At 42.2% G+C, this 7561-nt stretch overlaps 1 long non-coding RNA gene across 1 annotated transcript; it reads right to left on the bottom strand.

Annotated features, from left to right (window-relative positions):
- Positions 1–238: 238 nt before the first annotated feature.
- LOC143856805 (uncharacterized) lies at positions 239–7048 on the bottom strand. Its single transcript, XR_013238368.1, has 2 exons — positions 6645–7048; positions 239–3257 (listed from the first exon to the last, which is right to left on the bottom strand). It is a non-coding gene; the product is annotated as an uncharacterized LOC143856805 (long non-coding RNA).
- Between the last annotated feature and the right edge of the window lie 513 nt (positions 7049–7561).

The raw sequence follows: 7561 nt of genomic DNA, 5'->3' as shown, positions 1-7561 counted from the left end.
GAAAATGAGGTACCGTCCGCAAACGGGCTCAAGGAGAAGATGAGACCATTCACAAATGGCCTCGAGAACAGAGGCACCGTTCACAAACGGGCTCAAAGAGGACATTAGAGCATTCACAAATGGACTCAGAGAATGAGAAACCTGTTCACAAACGGGTTCAAGGAGAAGACGAGACCATTCACAAATGGACTCGAGAAATGAGGCACCTTTCACAAAAGGGCTCAAAGAGGACATGAGATTTTTCATGAACTTGAATTTGACGTAAGATTGGATTTGTTTGAATCGGGGATTGGATTTGATGAATTTTGGATTTTTTTTTTTTTTTTTTTTTTTGAACTCAATGAAATCGGGGACATTATAGATCGTGCCCAGTAAAGATATTGGAAACCAAGACTTTGACGAATGATGAGACGACCGACCTTATGAACGAAGAACCATTAGTAACAAGAATGGATTAGGAACACTTTTATGAAACTTCAACAAGATTTTTCTCAATGAGACTGTTGGTCTTGTCTTCTGGGGATTTTGATAACTGAAACCTTGAACAAGATACTTGAAATTGGTAATTTAGAACAACGGCTCTCTAACATGGAAAAGCGGGATCTGTTTTTTGACAGGTGCTTAGATGAACATTTCTTGACCAGGATAGTATTTAACTAACCGGAAGGAAATTCTGAATTTTAATGGTTCATCTTTCTGAGAAATTGGCTCAACCACCATTGCATCTGGGGCTCTTCCAAGCTTAAGGTGCCTTCCTGGGGTATGATCTTTTTACGGAAGCTGGGCTTTCTGATGTTTCTACTTCTGAACTCTTCTGAGTTGATCTTCTTTGAAATGTAGCTGTTTGACTAGATTCTCGAACCCTTTCAGGTATAATTGCAGGGAGCTGCCTAGGCCGGGCCTCCTTCACCAAGACAGTTACATCATTTGGACATAGGAACGACGATTGACTCTTTCTAAAGAGAAAACTTAGATGAAAGGCACTACTCAAAGGATTGAGCAGCCCTGAAGGAGTGAACTTAGAATAACAAAGATTGACTGACTATACTGACAAACACAGTGATGCTTCTGACTTAGTTAATATTTTGTTTGGTAAGTCTATCCTTTCGAGGAATAGTTTTTCAATTGGTAAACACTGGACTTTTTCCTTAAAACAGTAATGCCTCAAGGATTTAATTACGCCCCCTAAGATTGCTTAGCTTCAATGCCCCCAGTTTTGAGGATATCACTTGAATTTGCTTGAACTTCAGTTGATCTTCAGTCTTGATACCAGCTGTAGCCTTCTTATAATGATTCTCTTACCGTGACCAAGTCACCTCTTCGGGGTTTTTAACTTGGCGGACCGCGCTAGCCTTAACTTTTGCCTGAACCACCATTCTAGGTTTTCGATCCAGCAGGCTATCCCCTTAGCTTTTGCCTAAGCCGCCCTTTCGGGTTTTCAACTTAGCAGGGGAATGATCTTAAATTTTGCCTAGACCGCCCTTTCAGGTTTTCAGTCTAGCAGATCTTCAAACTCCGTTCGTTTTCTTATTCATCATTTTTTTTTATTGTGTCTCGGGACCTAGCTCATTAGTTCTGAACACCAGAAGGACTTTATAGGTAGGATAGGGCTTTTCAAAGAATGGCTTAAGGTTCAACAAAGATTTCGACCGAACCTGTGAACAGGTTGCCTACATATCCCAAGGTAGGAATCAGGTCGTGTGTAGGTCAAGGCGAATGCCCCTAGTTTGAAGATCAATTGTTTGAAGGTTAATTGATTTTTTTCCTTTTTTCTTTTCTTTCTGGAACAATTAACTTCTCTTCTTTTGGAACTTGTCCCTCTTTTTTTTTTCTGGAACGATTGATTTTTCTTTTTCTTTTTTTTTTGAATCGACCGAACTCGGTTTAACCGAGCTGCCTACGTGCCCCAGTGTAGGGATCAGGTCTCGCGTAGTTCGGGGCGGATGCCCCTAGTTTGATGGGTTTTCAAGAAAATTTGATTCAGGCTCGAAGGGTTTGCAAACCAGTATTCTTTTGACGTTGGGTTCTGATTTTGGGATTTATTCGGCCAAAGGAGGCCTTCCGATGTTCAAATTGGGAATCGATCTAGGTTACTAGGGTCCCTCTGGTACTGATTATTTATTTATTTTTTCTTTTCTTTTTTTTCACAGAATTTGACGGCATTTCCAGGTAAGAGATAATGGATCTTCTCCTTCCAAGATTCTAATACGTGCTTTTGATTTTCATAGAGTGAAACTTGTTCTTTGACATCCTCCATCTATGGATTCGTACTCTCGATATCTGATGATCACTTTTCATTGTTTGCTCTTGAACTTTTCATCTTGAATTTGTTGGCTTTATGTTATGAATTTGAGAACCAAGGTCATTGATTGGAAATATGAAAGTTGTTTCCACTCTATGCCCCTTGTATAGCATATATCTTCTCACTTTCTTCATTTTCTTTGAGCTTTCCATCTATGTCTTGCCCCTAGTATCGGTTGTAGCTTTTCTAGACAATCTTCTTATTCTTGAAATAATTTTATCAATTCTTCACACTCTTTAGAGGGTAATGTATTTTCAATCGGCATTCACTGAATCAAAGTTTCAGTGCCAGTGTTTATCATTTCAATTTCATCTTTGAAAGGTTGGGATTGGCGCTCCTCCTCTCGTTCAAGTAATTGCTGTGACTCAAGTGGAGTTTCGTCAATTTTGTCCTCATTTGAAGAGGGAGTCTTATTTTAAGATCAGAAGCACACTTAAGAACAGACACAAGTGAACTTTTTGGAACTGACTGAAATTTTATTTAAAGAAAAGCTATTACATCAGACGACCTATCCTGAACATGCTCAGGATTCACAACTCTAAATAAGAAAGGGAAACAGAAGATAACTTGCCTGAACTAGGCATTGACCTTTAACTGTAAGACCGGACTCAACAATTATACTGACCATGATGACTGACTCAACATAAAATAGTAAGTGACTAAAACTTTAACTGCTGCAACTGTTTGGCGTTGAAGGCTCGGCGAAGGCTGGTTCGTTCTGAACATCATCATGGCTGATACTTTCAATTTTGGACAATGATGACTGATTCGCATAGGGAAATGCCCCTAGCTCAAGGATTCTGAGAGTGAACTCTGAAGGACTTAGCAAAATAATCTTGAAAAAGGTAGCCCCTAGAGGAGGAACAGACCAGGGGTACAAGCAAGATTGGATTATCTGGACCAGGCATGATCAGATCATGAGAACGCATAATCGAAAGATTGTGAGATTCTGCATCTGCCAGTTAGGGGATGGCATGAAGATACGATCGAATCGTATGACAGAAGAACGAAAGGCGCACGATCAAAAGGTTAGATGAGATAGCATAAGATTGCTTTCAACGGATAGATCATGAATGACTAATCCTATGAGATCTTTGGAAATGATGGGATTTATATCCTAACCCAAAGGGAATTTTTTTTTTTTCACATTTTATCAGTGTTACCTGAAGGCATCAACCTTAATCCTAATCTATCGGAGTGGAGAGAGAATCTCGACTCATGACTTTGTTCGTGTATATAAGGACCGATCGTGACCATTGGAAGATGGACCACGGCCTAATCTAGACACCAATGGGTAGGATATCCTAAACTAGGCTCACACACGTGATGCACATGTGTTCGTATACTACATGCATGTGTAGGTTAATCTAGGGGTAAGGCCAAGAGTTCCCTTAGCGCGAATCCCTGCTCGATATACTGTACCAGTGTCCGGCGTATCAGTACGTGAACAAGAGATCCGTTTACGTACCATAAAGGTACCAGGCTAAGGGTGGAATGCTTCTCTAGCACAGAGGCACCAGGTGATGAAATCCCAGTCAACCATGCTAGATAACACTCCGGGTTCCTAAAATAGGACGTGTGTGCACGTGAGATGCAAGAGTTTAGATGCAAGTGATGTAAGTGTGTGCAATAAGTTCGCGCGATCTATGATGCCTTCAGGTTTTGTTAGATTAAGTTTGAGTAAAATGTGATGAGAAAATAAAACAAGACAAACTAATCTGACAAGTATACAAGAGATAGAGTTCTTATGAGCCAGTTAAATTAAATTCAAATGAATTATCTTTTGGAATTTTAATGAAGTTAGGTGATCCCCAGCAGAGTCGCCAGACTGTGGTACCCGGATCCCGCGAGAGGGGTGTGGGGCGCGAGCCGCCGCTCTCTCTCTCTTGGTCTCTCGTATCCACGCGATTGGCGTGTGCATTTTATTATTGATTTGAATTAATCTTTCCTGTGAACTTGGGATCACTAAGGCAATCCGAATTCCACACGAAAGAGACTGACAGAGTCGCCACCTAGATGTGGGATCTAGGACCCGTAATTAACCAGAAATCTAGACTCGCTACCTGGTTACGAGAATGGAAGGTATGGGGAGTTATCCACCACATGCACCATTCTTGCCCGATAATCGGTCTTCGATTCCAAAAGCTAACTCTTTTAAATTTATTTTAAATGGCTCATTCAACTCTATGTTAATGTGCGAACTAAGTGACATGCATCCTATGATCTAATTTCAATGTGAATCCTAAATGTGTATCTTGATTTATTAATTTGTCTGGATTCAATCTAAGTGAAAGTTCTCCTAGAATTCTAATTTCATGGAAAGTCCTAAGTGATTTGATTAAGCATTTACAAGAAAATTAATATACAAAACACCACAATTTGTTTGTGGTGCCGACTCGCGGGTGGTATGCCATCAGACATCCAAGCTGCCTACGTACCCAAGCCTCACTGGGATCAGAGTCGACGTAGTTCGGTGCACCTAAGCTAAGCTACTTATGCCTAACTCAACTAGGACACCGACCTAGACGGGATTGACTGTTTCAACAGTTTTAGGAGAAGTTATTTAATTCAAGTTGAGGATTTTATTATCTTAAGATTTCATCTAAGATGCTATATGATTCTCATCTAAATGCAAATGGTCCCTTAGACTAATGCAGGTTTGCCTACATCCTAGTTTACTAGGCTTGTCCTAGGGAAAGATTGGGTGACTAGTGTAACTTGACCTATGGCACGGTTGCTATACATAGCAAGCGTCCGTGATGAGGCTGGACTCCTAACTCTAGGACTCCCTAAAACTTAGGACACAACACGATACGACACCATTGTTCCTAAATTGGGCTCTAAGGGTTCTTACGACGGAAACCATAATCCAATGGTTCCGAGAGACACGAGATGAATCGAGATGATGAATAGTGTGAGGGAATGGGAAAGATAGAGAAAGGTGCGACTGAACTTGGGAGTGCCAAATTGCCTACGTACCCCGTGATGGGGATCAAGCCACACGTAGTTCCACTGGGGAGGTTACTTGGATTTTGGAAAACAGAATTGGTATTTGGATCAGGAATCGGGTTTGTATTTGAGCATTGGACTTGAGATTCAGAAACATTGATTTAGCAATGGGATTTTGGAATTGGGAATTTGCATCAAAGAATTGAGCATATAGGAATCATCAAGGGTTTGAATTTTGGGAATTCAAAATGGGCGGGCTTATGAGATTCGGCCAAATGGATTCAGACATGCGACTCAGATTGTGTTGGGATATGGCTTGGTTAGGCAAAAGGGAGGAAGTTCTATTAGGTGTAAACGGGCATTAGTAGAATAGGGGAATGACTCGGTTGTGACATGGAAGGCCGCCACTTGGTCGAATGCGACTCGGTTGCATTGGGATGGGTTGATTAAGGAATTGGATTGAGTCAACTAAGGGGAGAGTCCAATCGGTTAAAGAGGTTGAGCATACTCGACTAGAGAGTTGGGTCAACTCGACTAGGGAGGTTGGCTAGAGTTGACTCAGTTGAGCTGGGTTGGGATCCCACTTGGTTGGATTGTATTGGGGCGATTTGACTTAAGCTGCAGGTGGCCTGGCTGGGTTAGATTTAATGTAACCAGATTTATGGATAAATGGTGTGCCTCAGTGAGTGGACAAAGGTATGGCTTGGGTTGATGTGACTCGGTTATAGGGTTTAAGGCTTATGGGTATGGGGTTTAGTGAGTTGGGTCTAAGTTAGGAGCAAACCCGAGACTAGCCATGGTCTAACCAGGAGGAAGCAGGGTACAAACCAGGGTGCGCACCAGGGTGCACCAGGGTGCGAACCAGCAGGGAACCAGGGTGCGAACCAGCAGGGGAACCAGGGTGCAACCAGCAGGGAACCTGGGTGCAACCAGCAGCGAACCTGGGTGCGAACCAGCAGGGAACCAGGGTGCGAACCAGCAGGGGAACCAGGGTGCAACCAGGAGGGAACCTGGGTGCAACCAGCAGCGAACCTGGGTGCAACCAGGGTCTAACCAGAGTGCGAACCAGCAGGGAACCAGGGTGCGAACCAATATCGAACCAGGGTGCGAACCAGTAGGGAACCAGGGTGCAACCAGCAGGGAACCAGGGTGCAACCAGTAGGGAACCAGGGTGCAACCAGCAGGGGAACCAGGGTGCGAATCAGTAGGGAACCAGGGTGCAACCAGCATCGAACCTGGGTGCAACCAGCAGCGAACCTGGGTGCAACCAGGGTCTAACCAGAGGCTAACCAGGGGGAAAACGGACCCTACATGCTTCCTAACATGGTTTTTCTTTTAAAGTAAAAGATATGCATGAAAACAGACCCTACATAGAATTGAAATAAATGCCTACCTCTTTGGAAACCCACTTTGTGTTTGATTTTTCTTTGATGTTAATTCCTTGAAGATGATTCCTTGCTTGATAATGACTGCTTTTGATATATATCACCCAACGTATAAAATCACCCGATCCGGCAAGGATGGCCGAACCCTTGAAGAGATGAGGGAGAGGGATGAATTTTCTAAGAGAGGGGTTCTTTTTTCTTCTCCTTTGTTGGATGGTGGGATGAGAGGGTATTTATAGGAGAATGGGATAGGAGGTTAGGTGAGGTTAGGTGAGGTTAGGTAAGGTTAGGTGAGGTTAGGTGGTTAGGTGAGGTTAGGTGAGGTTAGGTGAGGTTTGGATGGTTAGGATGAGAGGAGAGGTTAGGTGAGGTTAGGTGAGGTTTGGATGGTTAGGATGAGAGGAGAGGTTAGGTGGTTTTGGATGGTTAGACCCAGGTCAAGATCTGCCATTGATCTAACGATTTACGGAAATCAGGTCTCGGAATGGAATCAGGGTTCGGGCTATGAAGTGACCCTATCTTATTTTGTCCCGATTGATGATCCGTAAAGTCAGATCAAGATATTAATGACCTAAAACATATATTAGGTTATTGTTGGTTAAAGTAAAGCAAAATGTGGGTGTCTACATTGTGCTTAATGCCTATCTTTGTTTTAAAAGTGGTTTGTGGTTGTAGGAATAGATGTTTGGACCATGTACCTCATGTTTGTCATGATTCCTTATGTCCAAACATAGTAGACTAATCATGAATGTTGTGATAGGGATAACCCTTCATCCATGAGATCTACATAGTGTTCATATAAAATGGTTTAAAAAAATTGAAAAATACAAATGTATGTGAACCTATCATTAAAGAGAGTAATTTAATAGTAATACTCATTAAATCTCTTTAATAAAAGGCATAGAATCTAAAAGGATGTATATAT

Source organism: Tasmannia lanceolata, unplaced genomic scaffold, assembly GCF_043159265.1.
Source record: "Tasmannia lanceolata isolate RefF3 unplaced genomic scaffold, GAP_Taslan_0.1 ptg000023l, whole genome shotgun sequence".
In the NCBI taxonomy this organism is placed as follows: domain Eukaryota; kingdom Viridiplantae; phylum Streptophyta; class Magnoliopsida; order Canellales; family Winteraceae; genus Tasmannia; species Tasmannia lanceolata.
Note: the sequence above shows the minus strand (reverse complement) of the source record. Positions and strands in the feature narration are given on the sequence as shown.